Source organism: Panthera onca, chromosome B4 (genome assembly GCF_046562875.1).
Source record: "Panthera onca isolate mPanOnc1 chromosome B4, mPanOnc1 haplotype 2, whole genome shotgun sequence".
Lineage (NCBI taxonomy): Eukaryota > Metazoa > Chordata > Mammalia > Carnivora > Felidae > Panthera > Panthera onca.
The window spans coordinates 137,425,610-137,448,655 of NC_138345.1; the positions used below are offsets into that span (position 1 = coordinate 137,425,610).

At 53.2% G+C, this 23,046-nt stretch overlaps 1 long non-coding RNA gene across 1 annotated transcript; it reads right to left on the reverse strand.

The window, feature by feature from the left end:
- Positions 1-5,570: 5,570 nt before the first annotated feature.
- On the reverse strand, positions 5,571-20,311 carry LOC144616858 (uncharacterized). The gene is made up of 3 exons (XR_013556604.2): positions 20,017-20,311; positions 14,033-14,278; positions 5,571-5,835 (listed from the first exon to the last, which is right to left on the reverse strand). It is a non-coding gene; the product is annotated as an uncharacterized LOC144616858 (long non-coding RNA).
- Between the last annotated feature and the right edge of the window lie 2,735 nt (positions 20,312-23,046).

Consider the following 23,046-nt stretch of genomic DNA (forward strand, 5'->3'; position numbering starts at 1 on the left):
AGTCAGCTTCCCCCGCCTGCCCCACCCCCCGGCCTCCGACCTCCAGCCTCTGCCCTGAACCGAGGACCAGCTGGTCCCCTTCAAATCCCATATTTGCCGGATGGTGTTAATAGTCCAGCCCTGGGGGGAGAAGTGGTAAGAATGATAAAAAGCACGTGTGTGTGGAATACCTCCGGAAACACGTTCAGGGTTTAAAAGTGATGAATACACACCCGAGCGGGGCTAACCCCGAAGGACGAGAGGTGGCTTTACCTGCGGCCAGCCACAGGGGACTTGGAAATTAGAAAGGAATGTTTTCCACTCGGCAGAGAGAAACACTCTTATCCCAGGGCCTATCTTGACAACTTGATGGTGACTCTTCTCAACCCAGCCTAGATAATTGCACAATTAATTGTATGCAGGTAACTCGCTGGGAGAAGGTGCTTATTAGGAGCGGGGAGCCCGACGCCCACTCTCCCCTGGAAAGCCATCAGGCTCGCCTCTGCGCCAGGCGCCCGTGTGAAGGGGCCGCCTGCCAGCGTGCAGGGCCTTCTGTGTGCACCTCTGCTCACGGGACGGCTGGACCCGAGCGCCCAGGGGCCCCTGCCACTGCCTGTTTGTTCCGCCGGGTCAAGTCTGAGGCTGTTCCTTGGAACCGAGGCCCTGCCAGGGTCGGTGCGGCGAGGCTGAAGAGGCAGGAGTTTCCCTTGGGGCTTTGGTCATTCTCCCTTTGGGTTCCCTGAGATGCTTCTAGAAAGCCAGCCTCTGCTTCCTTCCCCCCGCAGCCCCCTCCACGGTCCACACAGCTTGGGGCCTGATGTGCCTGTGCCGGGGCCGGTTCCTTGAGTGCTGGCATAGTCCCGATGCTGGGGGACAAGTCAACCCCACCCTCAGGGCCCTCGGCCTTCAGGGAGCCGGGCCGTCCCTCAGTGGCCTGTCTTCTGGAGCACGGCTGCCGTGGGCCCTGATATGGGCTGCTGGAGGCAGGGAAATGGTTCCCAAACCGGACTCGGTTCTTTAACCCCCATCCCTACCACCGTCACCACGATTCTGGCCTCCGGTGTCCCATCCTGTGAGACACACATTCCCAAGGGCCTCTCCCCACTTGGCTGTTCCCCGGACAAGGCAGGGGCAGCCGGTGCTGGAGAGCCAGGAATGGAGGGGAGGGCCCAGGGCTGTTGTAGAGGAGGTGAGGCAATCATTCCGCCATAGGGTGGCCCCGCAGGCTTCTGTCTCCCTCCTTTTGCAGGAAATCCAGAACCAAGAACGTGGTATCTGTGTATGGTCAGCTTGCAACCACTTGCCTGTGAGCCTGGGGTGACCTTAGCGTGCGTTACAGAAGCCACGCTGTAGGGAAGCCTGCACCTCTGTCCCCCTGCCCCTCTCTCCCACCCTACACCTCTACAGGAACCTAGAATCTGCCCCGGAGCCTTGGCTTTGGGCAAGACTATTATGGAGAAGGATAGGCAGGGGTGGGAGGGGAGGGGAGACAGGAGACAGGCACGCAGAGCTCCGGGCACGGAATAGGGCCAAGGAAGAGGGGCGTCACCTGGAGGGTGGGACCCAGAAGCCATTGCAATGTCACCGAGCAAATGTGGCCACGAAACAGCCCTCTCGGGGCAGCGGCCAAGGGCCAACGTCCTCAATTGGAGATCTAAGCAGTTAGCAGACTAATTATAATGGCAACATCAGCCGACAGCTCTGACCCTGACATTGTATTATTGCATGAAACCCTCCCTCTCGGCAATGAGTCCCGCGCTCCGGCCACCCTGCCCCAGATCCTGCACCTGCACGGATGAATTATTCCAGTCCGTCTGTCAAGTCGCCAGTGACCTGGGATCCTTCCCAAGAGGCGAAGTCCTGCTTTGCAAATTCCTTGTGCGCAAAGGCAGATAGATCCCAGAAGAAATCTTCGGTTTCCCAAGACAGCACCCTCCTGGGCATCGTTTGCTCTCTGACTCCTACACCGATGTGCGTGCAGCGGGTGCTTAATTCTTGCCTGCCCCAGCAGGAAGAGTGTGCCTTTGTTCACAGAAACAGCCTCCACATGGTCTCCCTGCATGAGCCTTTACTGTCAGGAGCTGGCAGGGTCCCCCCCCCCCCCCCAGCAGCATCGCCCTGGAAACCCGAGCCCCCACAGCCTCCCAAACCAAAATCACGGCCCAGAAAGCGCCAGGCATCCCAGGACCGCGTGCTAACGGCACTGACGTCCCGGGAGAACCCACTCCGGCCTCTACCGAGGCAGCTTGTGTTGAGAACATTGGTGTTGTTGGTAAACACGAAGAAATTCATCCCAGCACAGCTAGTGCAGATGGGATCTCGCGGCACTTTGTCCTACGACAGGAAGAGGGGTGCAGCCGGAGGTGAGGCCTGGTGGGGCGGGTTCGTACCCGGGGCCTGGCTCCCTCCGGTGCTGAGGGAGAGGCGGCAGGAGACGGGCACGCGGGGCTCTGAGGTGGAAGCCGCTGGTGCTCACAGAGTCTGTTCCTGCCAGAGCCTGGAAACGAAAAGACGCTTCCGACTGGACCCGGATGGCTTTCTTTAGGGAATTATCACCAGCTTGGCACACGCCATCTCCGGGCAGCACTGGGAGGTCATTACCAGTCACCACCCAGCAGAAGACGAACCTGAACCTCAGAAGCCCAGGGACCTGCACCGCCCACCCCCCTCTCCCCCCAAGCCTAGCAGCTCCTCCTCTGGGGCCCTCCCAGGCTCCTTCCGCTGCAGACACGGAGGAGAGACCACCTTGCGTGTAAGCCCTGATGAGCACTGTGGAACGAGTCTCTCCTCCTTACCAACTACGTTCAGTTCAGTTGTGTGCAAATCCCCGCATCCAAATACGCCTGAGATAAAAACAACAGCACAATAACCGCCGAGGTGACGGCCGTGGACGCAGGACCTGGGCAGGCTCCTCCAGGACGGGTGCGTGAAGGCTTCCAGAATAGGTGGGTCTGGAGCTAAAAACGCTGGAAAGGGGTCCTTTCCTCCCTTCTCCCTGTAGGGGACCCACCCCAAGTCTAGTGCTTTTCTCCAGCTCAGGTCAAGAGCCTCCTTAGACTTTTCTTCAACTTGTCAGTTTTCTCATCTGGACAACGGGTCTGATAATTACTACCTCGCGGGGCTTTGGGGAGAAGGAAGCAAGGCGGCAAATGTACAACACAGTGCACAGTGCCTGGCCCGGAAGAGGAGCTCGGAGATCTCTGTTCTGGTTTTTCTCCCTCCTGGAGGCTTACCTTTGTGGGCTCTCCGTAAATGTCACTTCATAATAATGCCGTTATTATTTTAAATTTTAAGCAAATCTTGATTGCACATCTTCAAAAGCACAGGTACAGAGCCAGCCCCAGAGACACAATGAACAACACACGGTGGCCAGCATGATAATGGTGTAGGGGTCTTTCAGGCCCAGAAGAAGCCAATTTCTTTCTTTTTTTAAAAAAAAAATTAACATTGATTTATTTTTGAGAGACAGAGAGAAACAGAGCATGGGCAGGAGAGGGGCAGAGAAAGAGGGAGACACAGAATCCAAAGCAGGCTCCAGGCTCTGAGCTGTCAGCACAGAGCCCGACGCCGGGCTCGAACCCACAAACTGCGAGATCATGACCTGAGCCGAAGTCAGACCCTTAACCTACTGAGCCACTCAGGCACCCCAAAGCCAGTTTCTTTAATTACCTGTTGCAACTTACTGGACCAAGTTTTGTTTTCATCATTTTTATTTTGTTAGTTTTCCCTCTATACACCAGGGTATTTAAGACAAAACGCATTTCAATTTCACAAATATCTTGAGAAATAAATTCTCAGAAAAACCAGCCAGTGGATCTGTCATGGTACAACTCCGCTAACTTTACTAACAAAAGCGTCGTATGCTGTCAGAATCCTGAGGCTCAACATATCCCTTTTCACTTTGGCCACCGGGAGGCTCAAATCTAAATTTACTGTCCAATTGAGTAACACCCTAGCTGACATTGAAAATGTAATTTTGCCTCCTGCCTTGTTTCTGATCTCCTTTATCTCACTCTGTACTGTTCTAAAGCGTGCTCTTTAGGGGAAGTCATCTCATATCCTTTCTAGAAATGGGGCACAAAATCATTATATTGTAAGGGGCGAAGAGGGCGTCACGATAGAAATCACCTGATGCCAGAGCCAAAAGGTAGAAGAAACCTAAGTGTCCTTTGGTGGATGGATAGGTAAACAAAATGTGGTCTGTACTTAGAGTGGACTATTGTAGGCAATGTTCCTTTAAAAGGAGGGAGATTCTGACACCTGCTATGATGTGGATGAACCTGGAAGACACTTTGCTCAGTGAAACTAGCTGGACACAAAAGGACACGGACTGTATGAAGGACCCGGAGAGGTCAGGTTCACGAGGCAGGGGTCAGAGTGGCAGTTACCGGGAATGAGGAACTGTTTAACGGGGGCTGTTCCAGTTTGGGGAGAGGAAAAAGTTCTGCAGGTGGATGGTGGGGATGGGAAAGTGGTCAGTTTTGTAGTGCGTAGGTTTTACCACAATTTTTTTTTTAAAAGTTAACAAAAGAAAGGAATCACCTGCAAATGAACCCTGCAAAACTTCTGTCTTCTAGAAATGCCCTAGGCCGGTCTCTGCCATTTTATTCTTAGTAGAGGGAAAATGTAGTGCCTTCCTCGCGGACGCCTCTGCCCTCCTACCGAAGTTAGTTGTGTTCTAGAACTCTCCAAGGGGGCCTCGGAGCACAGAGGCTGGCTCTCCACCCCCACCGCCGGGCGCGGCTAACACAATCCCGCCGTAACGTGATGAGTGAGCAAAGGCCTGTCCCCAGAGCAGACCCGCGTCTGCCGAGCGGCAGAGCAGGGCGACCGCCCCGGACGGGAACGCCGTAAATGGAGTCTTTCAGCCCCATGGCGACTGTCATCGCCGTGGCCCACAGGTATTCACACCGTTTTCCCCGTCATTAGTCGTATTATATCATCATCCGCAATTTTGCTTGTTATTCCCCCACCCCCACCCCCAACGGGGTGCGGGGGGAGGAGGGCTGTGTCATCAGAATACAGGGCGTTGAGGAAGAAGGCGGGAAAGGAGGGAGACCAGAGGGGACGACACACATGCCCGCTGCTTCACCTGCAGCTGATGACAGGCGGGGCCCACAGAGAGGCTTTGTTTGGCGGGGACCCGGTGGCACTGGCTGGCGACCGCAGGGGCCCTCGAGGTCAGTTGACGGAAGGTCGGCTGGTGCCCTCGGAAGCCTGGCGGGGTTTCTGCCCGACCCAGTGGCGCTCGTGGGCTGTCCCCTGAGCTGCAGGTGACGGTGCGCAGTCTGAGGCAGGGCAGGGATGCGGTTCCCATGGCAACCGGCTACCAACAGCCAGAGTACCACAGAGGGGGGCTCAGACTTTGCAGGCAGATGGCCTGGATTTGAGTCCTGGCTCTGTCACCGGCAAGCTCTGTGCGGTTGGCACGCAGCTAACCCTCTCTGAGATCGATGCGGGGACCACGATTCTACCCTTGAACACTCCTAGCGTGGTACTTGGTGCTTAGTCCCCTTCCCCCACCCTCTTCCCCATCAGCCTACTCGAAAAATACAGTCCTGTCGGTTTAGGTAACAAGACTCCGGACCCCCTCCCGTGTGCTCAGCTGGTCCCCGCCCTTCCCTCCAGCCGCCTCTAAGGGACAATGCTCACCGTCCCCTTCTCAGAACCGCTCCGGCTGGTGCCCGGCGGATCAGCAGTGCTGATTCTTAAGGGCTTGACCCAGATGCTCTGCAAACCTCGTCTCTGCTGGACGGCAGGCTGCCACCCAGAACACGGGCAGAAGTGATAACGATGCCAACAAAGTATTAGATACACAGAGAGCGTCATCACGGTCCAACATAGCCGAGGACAAATCTGCGACAAGGAAATTCGGTTACGCGCGTGACGCCGGGTGCGGTGTTCGGCACACAGTTAGCTTGTAGTAAATACCAGCTCCCTTTATAGCCCCTTCTTTTCGCCCAGAGTGTAAACGATCCGCTTTCCATATGTAAGAATTGGCAGCCGCGAGGCGAGGCGAGGCCAAGGCAGCAGAGAACAATGAGCCTTTTTGGATTTACACAGTTTGTTGCTCGTGTAGACAGAGAAAGGGAGAGGAGAGACAGGTGACTGCCACATAAACGGGAGTTGTGGGGGAGGCGACGCTGGACGGCCACGGAGTGGCTTCGTATCCTGCACCTGCACCCTGAGGGGTCCGGGCGGGAAGCCTCATACCTCCTCAGAACCTGGGAGCTGGTGAGAAGCTGGCTATCCCACTGCGTCACCAGCTGACTCAGGACAGCCTTCTGGGTGGACAGGGAGGACCGTGAGAAAGGATCTGGTAGCTGCTCCCCCTGAACTCCCCATGCTCTTCTGGTCCAGGAGGACCCCAAGACCCAGACCCAGACCCAGACCAGCTGTGTTTCAAGCCTCGCCCACGTGACCCGCGTCGGGTGCAGGCAGGGGCCAGAACGGAGCTGTTCCCCTACAAGAATATACGTAAGACTGCTCATAAAATGCTTAATAAAATAATCAGGCTCACAGAAGTTGTTTTTTTTTTTTCCCCAACCACAATAATTTCTCTTAAAAAGGTGATTTCTGAAACATTAAAAAAATTGTTTTTTAAAAAGGGGCGCCTGGGGGGCTCAGTCGGTTGAGCGTCCGACTTCGGCTCAGGTCATGATCTCACCGTTCGTGGGTTCGAGCCCCATATCAGGCTCTGTGCTGACAGCTCGGAGCCCGGAGACTGCTTCGGATTCCGCGTCTCCCTCTCTCTCTGCCCCTCCCCTGCTCCTGCTCTGTCTCTCTCTCTCTGTCTCTCAAAAATAAATAAAAGCTAAAAAATATATATACTTAAGAATCTTTATGTTTGTATACACCCGTGTGATCACCACCAAAATACAGAACGTTTCTAGTACCCAGAAACCTCTCATGGCCCAGCCCCCAGAGGTGGCCTCTGTCCCGACCTCTGCCACGGTTCTGCTCATTCCTGGACTTCGTATAAATGGAATGATGTGGGATGCCCTCTTCTGTGTCTGGCCTTTTTGTAATTCGGTATCGTGCCTCAGACATTCTTTTGGATCATGGTGTGGTATTACAGTGTGTGCATGAACGACAGTTTATCACCAGTTGCCGTGTGCTTCCTCGTCTGTGTCTTTTCCCGGACACAGGCACCCATTTCTGAAGGGTATAAACGCAGGAGGGGAATCGCTGGCTCAGAATGGAGGCCGAAGGGTTGTCCAACGTGCAGCATCGCGGGAGAGGCTCCCCCACCCCACAGCCTCGCAAACCCCAGGGTGGTCAGGCACTTGCAGTCTAGCCAGGGTAGTCGGCTCTATGACGTCGAGTACGTTCTTAACCGATCCATAGCTCGTTTTGTGGTTGTCACCTGACTTTTTGGTGTGATGGGTAACGACGCCGAGTCCCTTTCATTCCACTTTCTGTCATTTGGAGAGCCTGTTTGGTGAGAGATCGCCTCCGGTTTTCCGCCCGGTTCTGAACAAGTTGCTGGCCTTTCTCTTACCGATTTGTAAAGATTCTGTGTGCCTTCCAGATGTGAGTCCTTTTCTGAATTCCTCTTCTCCCGGCCTGCAGCTCACGTTCTCACCCGCTTACTGCTTTCTTTTAGTGAACAGACTTTCTTAATTTCAATGGGGCCCAATTTATCAATCAGCTCTTTTATGATTAATAGCTTTTAGGTCCCGTTTAAGAAATCTGTGCTTATCCAGGGGCGCCTGGGTGGCTCAGTCGGCTAAGCATCCTACTCTTGATTTCGGCTCAGGTCATGATCTCGCAGTTTGTGAGTTCAAGCCCCACGTCGGGCTCTGCGCTGATGGCATGGAGCCTGCTTGGGATTCTCTGTCCCTCTCTCTCTGCCCCTCCCCTGCTCTCTCCCTTTCTCTCAAAATAAATATATAAACATACAAAAAGAAATCTGTGCTTATCTGAAAGTCATGATGATATTGTCTTCTGGAAACTTTATTGTTTTACCTTTCTTATCAGGAATATAATTCATCTTGAATTAATGTTTGTGCATGCTACGTGGTAGGGGTCAGGATCCACTTTTCTCCACATGGATATCCAACTCATTTATCGATAAGACCATCCTTTCCTCTACTGTCTTGCTTACGTACCTTTATTGTAAAGTAAGCGGGCACATATGTGTGAGTCTGTTTCTGAACTCTGAATTTGATCCCATGGGTCTATGTCTAGTCTAACAGCAATACCCCACTGTTTAATTGCTGTCGCTTAAGTTTGGTTACTCATAGTAGATCTTGATATCTACTGGAGTAAGTCTTCCAATTTTGTTCTTTCTCTTCAACATCGTCCCAGTTATTCTAGGTTCTTTGCAATTCCATATAAAGCGGTTTGTCAATACGCCTTACAAAAACACTCCTGGGGTTGTGATTGAAATGACATTGAATCTATAGATCAGTCTGGGAGACTTGACATCATAATAATACTGAACTTCCCAATCCATGAATGTGGTATGCCTCGCCACTTAGGTCCTTCCTTAATCTCTCTTTAGAAATGTCTTGTAGTTTTCAGTGTGAATCTTGCACATCTTTCAAGAGATTCATTCCTATTGTAAATTGTTTTTAATTTCATCATCTAGTCATTTGCTGCTAGTATGCAGAAGTAAACTAAATTTCATATGTTGACATTTTATCTAGTGATCTTTCTAAATTCATTTATTGATTCTAGTAGTTTGTAGATTCTTTGGGATTTTCTAGTACATAAGTATGCCATCTGAAAATAAAAACAGTCTTACTTTCTTTGTATCTGTTTCTTTTTCTCGCCTTATTGGACTAGCTAAGACTTCTGGTACCATGTTGAACAGAAATGGTGTAGTGGGCAAGAGGAAAGTGCTTGGTAGTTTCATTTACATTAACAGTAGAGTTTTTTAAAATGCTCTTTATCAGATTAAGGATATGTATTTTTATTATTAATTGATGGATGTTGCTATTACAAATTACACTGATTGATTTTCAAGGGTTAAACCAACCTTGCATTTCTGGAATAAACTCTCCTTGGTCAAGAAGTATTATCCTTTTAATACCTCTGGATGTGATTTACTAATGTTTTATTTAGGATTTTCATCTACATTCATGAGAGATATAATTCTGTAAATTTCTTTTATTATAATACCCTTGTCAACTTTTAATGTCAGGGTTTGGCTGACCTTATAAAATGAATTGGAAGGTGTTCTCTATTTCCTTGTTCTCTACAAGAGCTTGTGTAAGACTGGTATTATTTTTTCCTTAAAGGTTTAGAAAATGACTCGTGAAGCCGTATGAGTCTGGATTTCGCTTTGTCAGGAGGTTTTTAATTTCAGATTTGATTATTTTAAACAGTATAGAATTCTTTGGATTTTCCATTTCTTCTTGAATTAGTTTTGGTGAATTGTGGTTTTTAAAGAATGTGTCCATTCATCGAGGGTGTCCTTTTTGTTGGCATAAAGCGTTTCATAATATCCTGTCATCCCACTTAAAATGTCATTAGGGTCTGTAGTGATGGCCCTCTTTCATTTCTGATATTGAGGTGAAAAACATTTGGGGTTATTTTTTCTGTTTTGTTTTTGTTTTTTCCTATAATTAGTCTTGATGGGATTACTGATTTTGTTAATCTTTCAAACACCTACTTTGGCTTTGCTATTTTTGTTGTTGTTGTTGTTGTGCCTCTCTTCTCTAGTTCACTGATGTCAACTCTTCTCTTGATTATAGTTGTCCTTCCATTTTTAGATTTAATTTATTGGGCTTTTCTAGTTTCATGAGACAGAAGCTTATATCACTGACTCCCAGCCTCCTTATTTTCTTGTTTGTAAATTAAAAAAAAATTTTTTTTTAGTTTATTTATTTTGAGAGAGAGAGTGGGGGAGGGGCAGAGAAAGCCGGAAACAGAGAGAATCCCAAGGAAGTTCTTCACTGTTAGCGCAGAGCCCGATGCAGAGCTCGAGCCCATGAACTGTGAGACCATGACCTGAACTGAAACCAAGAGTCAGAAGCTTAACCCACCGAGGCGCCCCCAGCCGCCTTATTTTCTAGCTCATGCATTTAGCACTAAAAATTCTCACTTAGACGCTTCCTTAGCAGCTCCTCACAAGTTTCAATACGTTTATTTTCATTATCATTCCGTTCAAAGTATTTGCTAACTTCCATTGTGATGTTTCCTCTGGCCTATGAGTTAGTTGTTCAGAAGTACGTTGCTTAATTTCCAAACACTCGGGAATTCTCCAATTATCTTTCTGTTATTAATTTCTTGTTTAATTGCACTGTGGTCAGAGAATGCACAGAGAATGAAATGTGTGATTTCAGCCCTTTGAAATCTGTTGAGACTTGCTCTGGGGCCCAGCGTACGGTCTGGTTTAGTACGTGGTCTGTGACTCCGCTTACCTCTTTTCCAGCCCGGTGCTATGGATATCATGCGTTTTAGCATTAGGTCACTTATCATTGCTTTACGTAGTTAATATTACCCTATATTTACCCTTTTCTTCGTTCCTTCCTGCAGCTTGGTGCTTCCATCTGGGGTCCCTCTCCTTCGGCCTGAAGGACTTCCTATGAGATTTCGTGCATGTTGATTTCCTGGTGACTAATTCTCTCAGCTTTTGAAGACCTATTTGTTTTCGCCTTCATCTCTGAAAAACGTCATCTTCAAAAAGATTGGCAGGGCTTTTTTTTCTTTCTTTCATCAATTTAATATTTTTTAACGTTTTTATTTATTTTTGAGAGACAGAGACAGACAGAGCATGCGCAGGGGAGGGGCAGAGAGAGAGGGAGACGCAGAACCCGAAGCAGGCTCCAGGCTCCGAGCTGTCAGCACAGAGCCCGACGCGGGGCTCGAACCCACAAACCGTGAGATCGTGACCTGAGCCAAAGTCGGACGCTTAACCGACCGAGCCACCCAGGCGCCCCAATATCATTCCAATTTTAGCATAAGCACTGACAAAACAGGAGTATAATGTAGGTTTTAGTACATTTATACTTGTCCTTTAAAAAAAAGAAAAACATAGGGTTCCTGGGTGGCTCAGTCCCTTAAGCATCTGACTTAGGCTCAGGTCATGATCTTGCGATTCATGAGTTCAGGCCCCACGTCGGGCTCTGCGCTGACAGCTCAGAGCCTGGAGCCTGCTTCGGATTCTGTGTCTCCTCCTCTCTCTGCTCCTGCTCTGTCTCTGTCTCTGTCTCCCTCTCTCTCAAAAATAATGGGCTCTGTCTCTGTCTCTCTCAAAAATAAACATTAAAATTGTTTTTAAAAGAAAGAAAGAACAGAAAAACACCTTTCCTTCCAGCTTCTCTGTTAATTCCCTCCTTTAAATGAGGAGCAGATAGTCTCCCACATCCCCTGGTGGTTGGGTTTGTTTTTTTGTTTTTCTGTGAGTTTCCAGAAGGGTCCCAATAAATAATGCCTCCTTCCCTTACTCAGATCCCGAAGAAGCTAAGAAGCAAAGCGGGGAGGAGCCGTCGCAGCACCAAACCCCTTTTATTTCGGACACGGAGGTCCCCGGTTGCAGGTGGAGGTGGCTATTTGGAGCGGGGACCGTAGCTCCTCACAGCACACTGGGCACATCCCACACCTTTTCCCAACCAACTCAGAGCCCCATCCTCTGGGCCAAGTGCCATTAGCTCCACCTGACAGCCAGGAGACCCAGCTTCTAAGAATTAAGCCAAGGTCCTACCAGCTTGTAAGTCGGGATTCAAATCCCGGCCGGTCACAACAGCACAAGGTTTTAAAGGTGGACCGGGTTCTCAGTCCCCAAGGCAGGCTTGCTAAACGGAGGAGAATATATCATGTGTTTACGTGTGTGGACTCAGAACAGCAAGCCACCCTCTCCCTTGGTCACGGCACTCCAGGTGCAGTGGCCTCTTTTCCGTTCGTCGGATGGTCCGATGGTCACCACGTTCCCAGCGTGGCGTCCTTTGTGCTGTTCCCTCAGTTATCACGCTTGTCCCGGCCTCTTCACCCAGCTCACTGCACCTTCACAGATCTCCCTCGAATGTCCCATTTCCAAGTGTCCATTCTGACCCCTCTCCCAACGCAAACCTGTTCCCCTTTATAACCGTCCATCCCGTCTTCTCATCTTCTTTTTTTCTTTCTAGAACTTACCATACCTTGCCATCACATGATGAGTCTTCTTGTGATTTGTGTCCTCTTGTAATGTATATGTGTTGCCTCTTTTAGACCGCAAGCTCCCCAAAGGCGTGGGCACATCTGTTTTGCTCCTGGCCGTCCTCCCAGCCTCCGGCCGAGAACTTGGCACGGTGTTAGTTGTGTCTCCTCCTCCCCCTCTGTCCTCCCTCCACACCCCCCTCTCGCTTCTCCCCGGGACGGGGGTGAGGGGGTCAGCCAGCTTCTTCTCTTCTTCCCCGGCACCCCCCGGTTCTAGAGCAGACAAGCCGGGGAATGTTCTGGGAGCCGCGCAGGTGAGTAGCAGCGGCTGCCCCGCGTGACTGTACTGGCCAGATCCTAGCAGGGATCCTGGCAGCTCGGCCGGATAACACGTTGGCCTGAGTCGTCTCTGGCAGAGCTTTGCCAGGCTCCAGGACGGAACATGCGCGTGAGAAAGAGGAAAGAGCCGTGGGGTGGCACGCCCACCCCTCCTTCAGGGCAGACGAGGGAGGCGGGCGAGGACGCCAGCAGGGGGGGCCTGGAGGACCCCGAGTGAGGGGCCTCCCGTGCCAAGCGCAAACCCTGTTTAGGTGAGGACCCTTGTGCCACGTGGGGTCCCATTTTGTGTGTATTGAACCACATCTTCACCACTGGTTTGGGCTCCTCGGAGTAAGGATTCTGTCACCTCTTTCTTTTATGTCCCACGAAACACCCACCCCAGCGGACGGCGCTTTATCCCATCCCGAGCAGCACTGAGCCCAGCACTGCAGGCACTGAGCCCAGCACTGCAGGCACCCGCACGTCCTCAGCCAGCGCGGCCCAGGCCTCTTGATTCAGAGCGGAGGGGGTGTAGATAGAAGCCAAACAAAACGAAAAAGCAAACGACGTCCGAGGGCAGTGAAAGCAATTGCTGAAGATACTGAAATGCGCAGAGCCCCCCTTCCCCCCTCCTGCCAGCTTCCGGGCGGGACGGGGTGGAGGCCGGGTTTGCGCTGTGTTTTTCCACCCCGCGCCCTCCCCTGGCACCGCGGGCTTATCTGCAAGCGCATCGGCCACACACGTTTCGTGGCAAAGGGAGTGGCCTCCGCGGCTTTGCTCCCCTGGGTGGGTCTCACCCTGGATTCCTTCTCTGGGACTGTAGGAGGCAAAACAAAGCCCCAAACCGCTAAGTAAATGGGATCCAAGAAATCGATGAAAATGCTGCAGGGGGACATGCTGGCTTCTGGAAAACATCTCCAGAAGCCCGGGCGGTTCCTGATCCCGACGACGGGTGCACGGCTGCCGTGGGGGGGAATGCTCTGCTTCGGTCCCCCTGCCAGAGCTAACCTGAAAACGACTCAGAAACCCTGGGGAAAGATTGAAAGGTAAACTCACTCACTTCAGCAAAATGGAGTTGTGGCAGGGGCTGCGGTGGCTGCCCCCAAGTTCAGCGATCGTACTTCACGGCGGGAACAGTAGATGCACTTAGCGCACAAAACGGAGATAAAAACAGCGTGACGCGTGGGGGCACCAGTGGCTACAGAGCAAGCCCTCCGACACAGCCTGCATCCTTTTGTTTTAATTTTTTTAATATTTGTTTATTTTTGAGAGAGAGAGACAGACCGAGCACGAGCGGGGGAGGGACAGAGAGAGAGCTGGAGACACAGAATCGGAAGCGGGCTCCAGGCTCCGAGCCGTCGGCACAGAGCCCGACGCGGGGCGCGAACCCACGGACCACGAGATCATGACCTGAGCCGAAGTCGGACGCTCCACCGACTGCGCCACCCGGGCGCCCCCATACCCTGCATCCATCCTTAAAAGATGCCTTTCTTTTGGTTTTCCTTTCTTGTTTTTGGTTTTTGGTTTTGCTGACGCCGGTACAGCTGTTAGAGGCACATCCAGTCGAACGCACCACATCCCTTGAGGGGGGTCCAGCATATGTCATTTGAAAATGGCTCCAAGCGACACACAGAGACCTGCAGACGCTTACCTGGCAGCTGCTGGGTCTGGACAAGTCCTCTCAGGGCTCCGAGTCTGCCTCCTGGTGGACAACGTGGGCATAGTAACGCACGCCTTGTGCCGGGGTTGTGGTGTGAACAGGACCCAGCCGGGCACCGGGTCCTACCCGTGAGCTGGCCGTGTTCACGAGCAATCAAGGCCGTGGTTGTCATTTATCATACGTTCTCTCCATTCGAACTATGGATGTGGGTCCGAATCACAGTTTTTCCTGAGACCCCTGGAGACGTGAGAAAAGGGCACGTAAGTGACTGGACCAAGGTCACAAAGCTGGTCAGAAGCTGAGCTGGGTTTAAAAGGCAGAGTTTCTCTCTCTTTTTTTTTTTTTTTTTGTCCCTTTGTTCCTTAACACCCCCAGCCTGTCCCCCAAAAAGTGTGAATGAGTTCAGCTTTTAGAAATGCGACCTTTTAGGGGCGCCTGGGTGGCTCAGTCGGTTAAGCATCCGACTTCGGCTCAGGTCACGATCTCACAGTCCGTGAGTTCAAGCCCCGTGTCGGGCTCTGTGCTGACCGCTCAGAGCCTGGAGCCTGTTTCAGATTCTGTGTCTCCCTCTCTCTCTGACCCTCCCCCGTTCATGCTCTGTCTCTCTCTGTCTCAAAAATAAACGTTAAAAAAATTAAAACAAATAAATAAAATGTATTTATTTAAAAAAAAAAAGAAATGCGACCTTTTATGCTTGGTCTGCAATATGGAGAGTTATTGTTAGGTTTCCTCCCCCCCCCCCCATACACCCCTCCCTCACTGCTCCGTCAGAAATCAGGTGGGGCCGGCCACACGCGGTGGTCAGGCAGGCCACCACTAACTAGTCTAGCCGGGTAAGAGTTAGCTAGAGTTTACGCACTTGACCTCCCAGATGACCTCCCACCCTGTCCACACTCCATAAATCTCCTAGCACAGTCCTCTGTCCTCCAAGGGGTCAGCTGGGCAAGTTAAGCCATTTGGGCCCCTTACTAACACAGGGGAAAGTGCGGAACTCGGGGCTCACAGTGGCTCCTTTAACCCCATCTTGTCCTTGCCCTTCGTCGCTGAGTATCCCAAATAAGCCGTGAGGAAGCCTAAAAATTCACATCTATGAAGTAGATGGTAGGGGTGTGAACAGGGTGGGGGGGGCGGTCACTCATTCATTCACTGGTCCATTCGGCAGAGCGGGTCAAGAACCAAGGACTGTAATTAAGCCGTAGTTGAGATTCACCTGAGTTCCAGTTTCTACCCTGGACTAAAGTTCCAGTTTAAAGAGAGGACTCGGAGGGACAGAGGGGAGGACAGCATCTGCCGCCGGGGCACAGATGCCGAGAGCCGGTAGCTGGAGGGAGAGCAGACGGAGGGGCTGGGGGGGCCGGCTCTGGGCAGGAAGGGGGGTGGCAGAGCTTGGTTGAGTTCCTGGTGTGGCGTGGGGGCCCCGCTGGAGCGTGACAACAGGTGACCGTTGTCCCGGGTCCTGGCGATCCCGTGTGCCCTGTGCTTCATGCACGTTGCCTCGCTGGGCGTCACAAGAGCCCAGCTGGCCCTGGTGGGAACAGGGGTCCCCGAGTCGGAGGAGGGGTGCACGACTCCGAGCTGGCCCGGAGAGGACCAGGGGGTCCGGGTGCGCAGAAAGGTCACGGAGACCCTGCGGAAAGACAGACAAAACAAGCAGGAGACAGCTGCAGGCTGTGCCCTCTCAGGGGGGCCCAGGGCACAGCTGGAGCCGGGCCAGGGGTCCCCCCCCCCCCGCCCCCCCCACAGCAGGGAGCAGGCTGGAAAGCTCTCTCCGTTGCCCTGGCAACACGGCAGCCCAGGTTCAGGGAATTATAATGAAAAAGCCACATGCAAATGAGGTAAATTACAATTAGGAGGAAGCACAGAGGGTCTGTCCTTGAGGAAGTGCTTGGGGGGGGGTGGGGGGGGTTGTGCAGCTGACAAAGGCTGGAAGAAGGAAGGGCTCGTTGCGTGCGTGCTGCATGCGGGCCTGGGCACCGGGGCCCCTGCGTCCTGCAGACCTGCTGGGACTCTCCCGAATCTGCGGGGGTCGGATGAACAGTGCGCGTCGTGGCTACGGGGCCCGTGCAATGCCCTCGCTACACAGAGCAGAGGGAGCACGGGGCCGGCGACTCAGTACCTGGAATGGATCTCCTTTCGAATGAGAAAATACGGGCGGCAAGAGCTTTAGTGACTCGCCCAAGCTGTGCGTGGCGGAGGCAGGTTTGGGCGCGGGTCTCCCCACGATACACTCAAAGCCCGGCCACTTGCTGAGAACCCCGGGTGGTTAGGCACCTGCCCCACTACCTTCCCTGCACCCCCCCCCCCCAAGTTCTTCCCTAAAGACCAGCTTTCCATAGTCTGACACCTGGGAGCCGCTCCCACCTGAAACCCACCGCTCAGGCCTGCCCCGGTCGTGGGGTCCCCGCCAGCCTGGTGCCTCAGCGCGGAGTAGGAGACGCGGCCGAGGAGTCTGGCTAGGAGGACGGCCGCTGCCGTGGGGACCGAAGCAAACAGACGGAGAAGCAGAAGTCCTGCGTCACAGAGAATTAAGAAAATAGGCAAGAGCTAAAACAAGACCAACGGAGATCGCTAAGGAAGAAGCTTCGCGAGGTGGGTGAAGATACCGCGTTTGTAAAACAAGAACAGAATTTGCTGAAAAGGAGGGTTCCCAGAGTGAGAGAGAGATCCTGAGCGAGAAATAAAGGAATCCATCGTAGTGCTCTATGGGGAGGCGGAAGAGGAAGAGGAAGACAAAAGTGTGGGGAGAACAGAGCTCAGGCGCCGGGAGACCCTGGAGCCTCCTGGAAGTCGCCTGTAGGGGCCCGTGCGCCCCGGACCCAGATCTGGTGTCCTCCATCCAGCAGACCAGACCAGACCAGACAGAGTCCTGCCTCAGCCGCTCACTGTCCTGGCCCCCACCCCCCCCCCCCCACCACCACCGAAGATGAGAGAAGTGCCCAACCTGCCCTTTGCCCCAGGGGTCAAGGGGCAAGTTGTTTAATTTTCCTCTGGCTGACCCCATCTTGAAAGTGATTCTTTATCCCCCGGAGTGCTGGAAACAGAAAGGCATTGTGTTCAGGTTTGCGGCCTGCAGGGGCGGGGGGGCCTTCCCTGGGGGCAGGGGTGTGTGGGCAGGGGCGCTAGTGTTTGTCTTCCTAACCCCCCGGTGGTAGCCCCGGATGGTGACCTAACTTCCAACCACCCAGGCCAGAATGTGCTGCCATTGTTTTGTCTCAAGAAGCCCCCGACCTTCGCGTGGAGTTCAGGGTCGACCCTGGAAAATATTAGTCATGGAAATGAGGACCCAGTGAGGGCCTGGGCTCATAGATGCCTCGGACCCGAGAAGGAGCCAGCTGATTGCTGCTTCCCGGGAGCAGCGACTCTGACCCCCGGAGATGCTGACAGTGGGACCACCCTGGCCCGACACGTGGACACCGGGTCACAGGCACCGAGATGGGGAGCGCCGGGCAGTAAGCCAAAACCCTACGACACAGATAGCTGCGGGGGAAACTGAGGCAAAGAGCGGTCAGCAGCGGCAGCACCAGCATTTGCTGGGCCAGACTCTTTGTCCTTCACCCTTATGCTGTACAGCCTCTCAATACTTTGAAAAACGTGTGTTCTCGGATGGGGGTTAATCAAGAGACTATATTCTAAAACTACCTGCTCTGATTACATTGGATCGTTCTTTTTTGAAATGTCCAGTCTAAGGTCCCATGACTGGGTCTTTAAAAAAGAGAGAGAGAAAGGGTTCCCAGGGAAAACCAGAGGCGGATGACTGGCTCTCAGCCTGGGTGGCAGGAGCTGGGCAGAGATCTACAAGCCAGACTCCCGTGCGGCCGGAGGAAAGTCCTGTAGCTGGGCCCCAAGAAGGCACTGGTTGATGGCAGTGCAGACAAGCCCCAGACGGCCTCAGCCCTCCGCAGAGGACCGGGGACCCCTCGTGTGGCCATCCCGATATGTACAGAAATGTTCAAGGCCTCCTCTTTGCGTGAACTTAACCCAACCAGACGGACGGCGGTGAGACAAGGAATATTCCATTTGCTGAGTGATCTTAAGCAGCTGGTTTTGACCCTTCTTTCTAAACCCTTCAGAATACAATCAAGTTAACTGAGCTATTTCCTTTCTTTTCAGAGATAGCACAGAGACGTGACTCCAGGAATTTCTACAGCCTTCCAAGGCCCCGCTTCTTTGCTTAGTGGCCGAACGTCCGGGGCGGGGGAGAGGGAGGTAATGTTTGGCCAGGGTGGATGGCGGCAGCCCAGCTCCTCCTGCCTCTAGCCACCTCCCATTCCCGGCTCACTCACCAGGCACCTTCGCTACAGGTAGGCTGACCTGTGGTGGAAACGGTTTATGAAAAGCGTTGGTCGAGTTTTTCCCGGAAAACTTGAGTGGGTAGGAGGCAGGACGGGACGGTCTCAGGTCCCCCTACCAACCTTCAAGCAAGCTGGGTCCGCTCCCTCAAAACCAGGGTCAGGTTGTCGACAAGTGAGGGCCGAGTTTGGTTTAAAAAAACAAACAAACAAAAAAAAAAACGGGATATTTTTAGTGGTTTCTCACGGTTTGGGCCCTGGGCCAGCTCGATTCCACTCAAGAATGTCCTCACATTCTCTGCCTAAAACTTCAGACCCCCAGCCAGTGTCAGACAAGCAGAACTTCTGGGATCGGTGAAACGGACCATTTCAGTTAGCCCTTCTTTCTCCTCCCACCCCCACGCCCCGTGGAATCCAACCACACAGACCCACGAGCGGTGAAAGCTGGGGCTGCTAACCCTAGGTTAATATTCCACGTACTCCGATACGTATTTGAGAAGCGAAATCCTCACTGGCTTTTACAGTTACCAGGAGGGGAGCCCACGGGGGTGATGGAGCCGCGCGGTTAACACTGGTGAGCTGTTTGCTTTTGGTGCGTTTTGCTAACACGGGAAGGTCAGTGATCGTTTTGGAAGCTGGAACCTGCCATAAAACAACGTCTTCTCCCCTGACTCGTATACACCTGCCAAAGCCTTGCTCAACCTCTGTGTCCAGGTGATGCCTTTCCAAACCCCTTCAAGCCAAGGGGGCCCCCACTCCTCTGTGCTCCCCTATTACTGCACCCCATTTAGTTGCCATCCCAATATCTAGCCAATTAGACCAGGGGCTTTCCAGCGCCCAGGACGGTGTCTTGTCCCCTAGGGATGCCTTCCTTTGGGTGCAGGCAGATGGCTTCTTACCACTAAGCCTCACCTGACTGCGACCGGCGCATCTCGGACCCAAGATAGGGCCACGACTGCAGAAGAGTAGAAACCCTATGACACCAGAAGGCGTTCCGTGATGTGCGAAACGGTTCCGACGGCCCGGGTTTCCGCTTGTTAGAAAACATCGACCGTCCCTTTCAGTCTTTCCCCAGCAAACGGATCCCCCCTTGCCCTCTCCTCCATTGCTTTTGTAACCTGTCCCCCAAAAGGCAAACGACAAAATCCTCAGCGGCAGTGGGTAGATCGAAGAAAAAGTTAACCGAGCGAGTGCTGAGTCCAAATCTATACCCATTCTATTCTTGGCCACCTACGTTCGTCTGTCTGACCAGATTCCTCTGTGAGCATCCACGCCAAGGAAGTTTGACTTGCTGCCGTTTGGGCTGTTGTGGATAAGTGGGCTTTTACTCGGCACGTCCAGAAACGTCCATCCTCACGGACCTACCCTTTGCGACGACGGCTGCGCCACGGCCGCGTACGAGGCGCTGAGAGCGCAGACGCTGTTTGAGTCAACTGAGAAATCAAATCAACATTTTTGTTCGTCGGTAAGAAGCCGATGGAGTATGTAATATACATGTGTGTGCCTGTGTGTGCGCATACGACATCTGTAAATAAATGACACGCATTGGCGGGAGCGGTGTTATTTGGTTAAGACCGAAGGCACTGTTTGAGAGAGACGTGGTGGTGGGATTACCTGTTGATACAGTAGGTGTATCAAACGTCACATTTCAGTGGTAATGGGAAGGAAAGGAAAGAGGAGACATACCTCCTTTAGAATATGTCCATTCATCATTTTCTCCTTTGCAAACACCGAAAAAAAAGCCCGAGAAGCTGTGTGCCTTTCCTTGAGAGGTGCCCTTCAGTTCCCAGAGAGATGAAGTTCAGTCTGATGTCAAGGTTACTAAGGCAACGATGTATGCTTATGAATAGCAAAGCAAATAGACACATAAAACGTGAGTAAATCATTAATTCATTGTACTATTATTGATGGGATCTGGAGAGGCTTACATATTCCTTCTTCATTCCAAGTTCTTGAAAGTTTGCTTTCATCACAAAGCAAACACTCGGATGGCCACTTTATGGATAATTATTCCCTCTCTGCCTCACTCTAGAGGCCAAGGAAGACTGGCTCTCAGATTTTAATGGATCAAAGAAAATGGTAAACCGGGCAAGAGACGTGTGCTTCGTGGTTTGGAGGCTGGGTTCTTTTTTTTTTTTTTTTTTTTTTTTTTCTTTTTCTAATTGGCGGCTGTGGTTTCTGTCGAGAATGGAAAATGCATTAAGGGTACTTGGTACTTGGACTTAAACACAAAGCACCTTTCGGTTTGACAAACAGATTTGAGTAGAGGCGAAGTCCCTCTGTTTGACCCACGAGGATGTCCACATTTCATGGCACACGGACAGGGCTGGGAGGAGGTGTGAGTCACCAGCTGGAGGGTGCTGCCCGGGGGCAGAGAGGTTAAAGGTCTGTGTGCGGTGATGCAAACCGGGCAAGGCCAGGACACCGGGAGGCTGGGGTTGCACCGAGGGAGTGTCCCACCTTCCTATTCTTCCAGGTGGCTGGAGTGAGTCAGCGCTTTCTCCTCGGTCGCCCACCCAGCCTGGGGGTCACCGCCAAGGTTAGGAAGAGGTGAACCGTCCCAGCTGGGCTTCGCCTCTGGCCCTCCTCATAGATCCAGACCACCTGCATAGAAGCCCCGTCGGGGGAGGCGGGGGGCTCCTGGGTGGCTCAGTGGCTAAGCGTCTGACTTGAGCTCGGGTCATGATCTTGCAGTTCATGAGTTCAAGCCCTGCACCGGGCTCTGTGCTGACAGCTCAGAGCCTGGAGCCTGCTTCGGATTCTGTGTCTCCCTGTTTCTCTCTCCCCAACTCACGCTCTCTCTCTCTCTCTCAAAAATAAATGTTAAAAATTTTAGAAACCCTTTCTTCACGACTGCCTCCTCCTTCTCTCAGGATGGCTGGTGCCTCAAAGGAAATGTATCCACGATCATTGCCATCCAGGGAGTGTGAGGCTGGAGTCGGGCCCTGGGCCGTGCAGCCAAGCCTGGGTAGCCAGAGTGCTGACCAACAGCAAGGGACCCCTGCAGCACACCTTCTGCATACTGTGCGACCCAGGCAAGTTGCTTAACCTCTCTGTGCCTTGGCTTCCTCCTCCATAAGCCGGGATCAGTCATGGAACCTGCCTGGAAGGGCTGCTGAGAGCATTGTCTGGATGGATCTGCACACACCACTGATGGCTCGGCGGCCAGAGAAACAGAGGCCAACAGGATCGCGGCTCGGTTGGTAGCATATCCACTTTCTGGCCCCTGGTCTAGGTACTGGGTGCTTTCAGACCCTTCCGCGGAACTTTAACCGGGGAGATGTCGCTGGCCTCACGCAGGCCACCCACCCCTTCTCTCGAGGCCACAGAGGAGAATCCCTTGTCTCCCGTCACCCCATGCATTTGGAGAGAAGTCTCCAGAGGCCGAGTCTCCAAGGGCGAGCTTGCACTGCAAGGTGAGGCCCGCTTGGCAAAGCGCCGGCCAGGAGAGGCGCTTCAAAAATGTCTCTAGATTGGATACACACAGTCCTCGCAGGGAGGTGCTGTGTGAAGGGAGACAGGAAAGCCATAGCCAAGTTCATGTGTGAGCTAGAGGTGCCTGGCATTCCACCAGAATGCCAGGTGGAAGCAAAGAGGCTCGGGTGGTTCGTGCATGTTCAAGGGGAGGGATCGGGGAAAGCTTCCTGGAGGAGGTGGCTTTTGAGGTGGGTCTGGAATGAAGAGAAGCTCGCAGAAGCCCAGGGAGCTGAGGGAGGAAAGCCATGGAGGTGTGAGAGTGCGGGGTGGTGGCTGTCCTTGGACAGCAGGGCACAGTGGGGTCAGCAGGGGGGAGCGAGGGAGTCTCTCTTGTCCTTTCCTCCCCCCGTGCATCAATCCTCCTGGTCCTTGGAGATCTGGGTAGGCAAGCGAGGAGGAAGCTTCACGGTCAGGTCCTAAGGTCTCTGAGGGCAAAACTGTCCTCACCCTCCTTAACCCAGGGGCCGGGGCAGGGCCTGAGAAATGCTGTGAGCTTTCTCTCCTCGGGGCGGGTGGGGACAGCAGTGCCCTGGCCTCCGGGGTGGTCAGTAAGGCACACTCTCAGCCCTTCTGGTCCCTGGTCAGCCCGGGGAGGGGTCTGTCCCGAGCTGCCGGCCAGCATCATTGGGGCAGGTCCTGGCCTCCGGCGAGGGGGTCAAGGGGGCTTGGGGAAGAGTCCCTGCGTCCCCGAGGAAGGGGGCTGTGGAGGTGCTGCTCGGAAGGAGTGCGTGAATGCCCCTCCTGGGCATGTCCGCGCCTGCTCTGAGACCTGCTCATATCGAAGGCATAGGGCTCGCAGCCCCGGGAGAGAGTTCCAGAACGGGGAACTGCGGGTGGTCCAGGGGGGTCAGCTGGCGGCTTTGTGCGTGTGGCGATTTGTGGCAGCCGCTTTCAGCTTTGGGGGCTCCCAGGCATTCACGTTACCAAGACCTTAGGACTAAGACCAGAGTAGTGTCTATGCTCTGCCCGGGCTCAAATTGGGAGGGGAGGGGAGGACGAAGAGAGCGGGGGCAGGACCACCCCTCGCCGCGGGCATGGTTAGAGCACTTTCACTCCTGAGAAGGGGCGGAGAGGGGCTCCCATTCCCTGCTTTGTAGATACAGCACTTGGGTTTCAGAGAGGTTAACCAAAAGACCCGAAGCAGCACGGCCAGGGAGATGCTCAGTGGGCCCAGAGCCAAGCTCCTCCGATGCCCTGGGCCCGTCTCGCTCCTGCTGGCTTAGCTCGAAGACAGGCCTG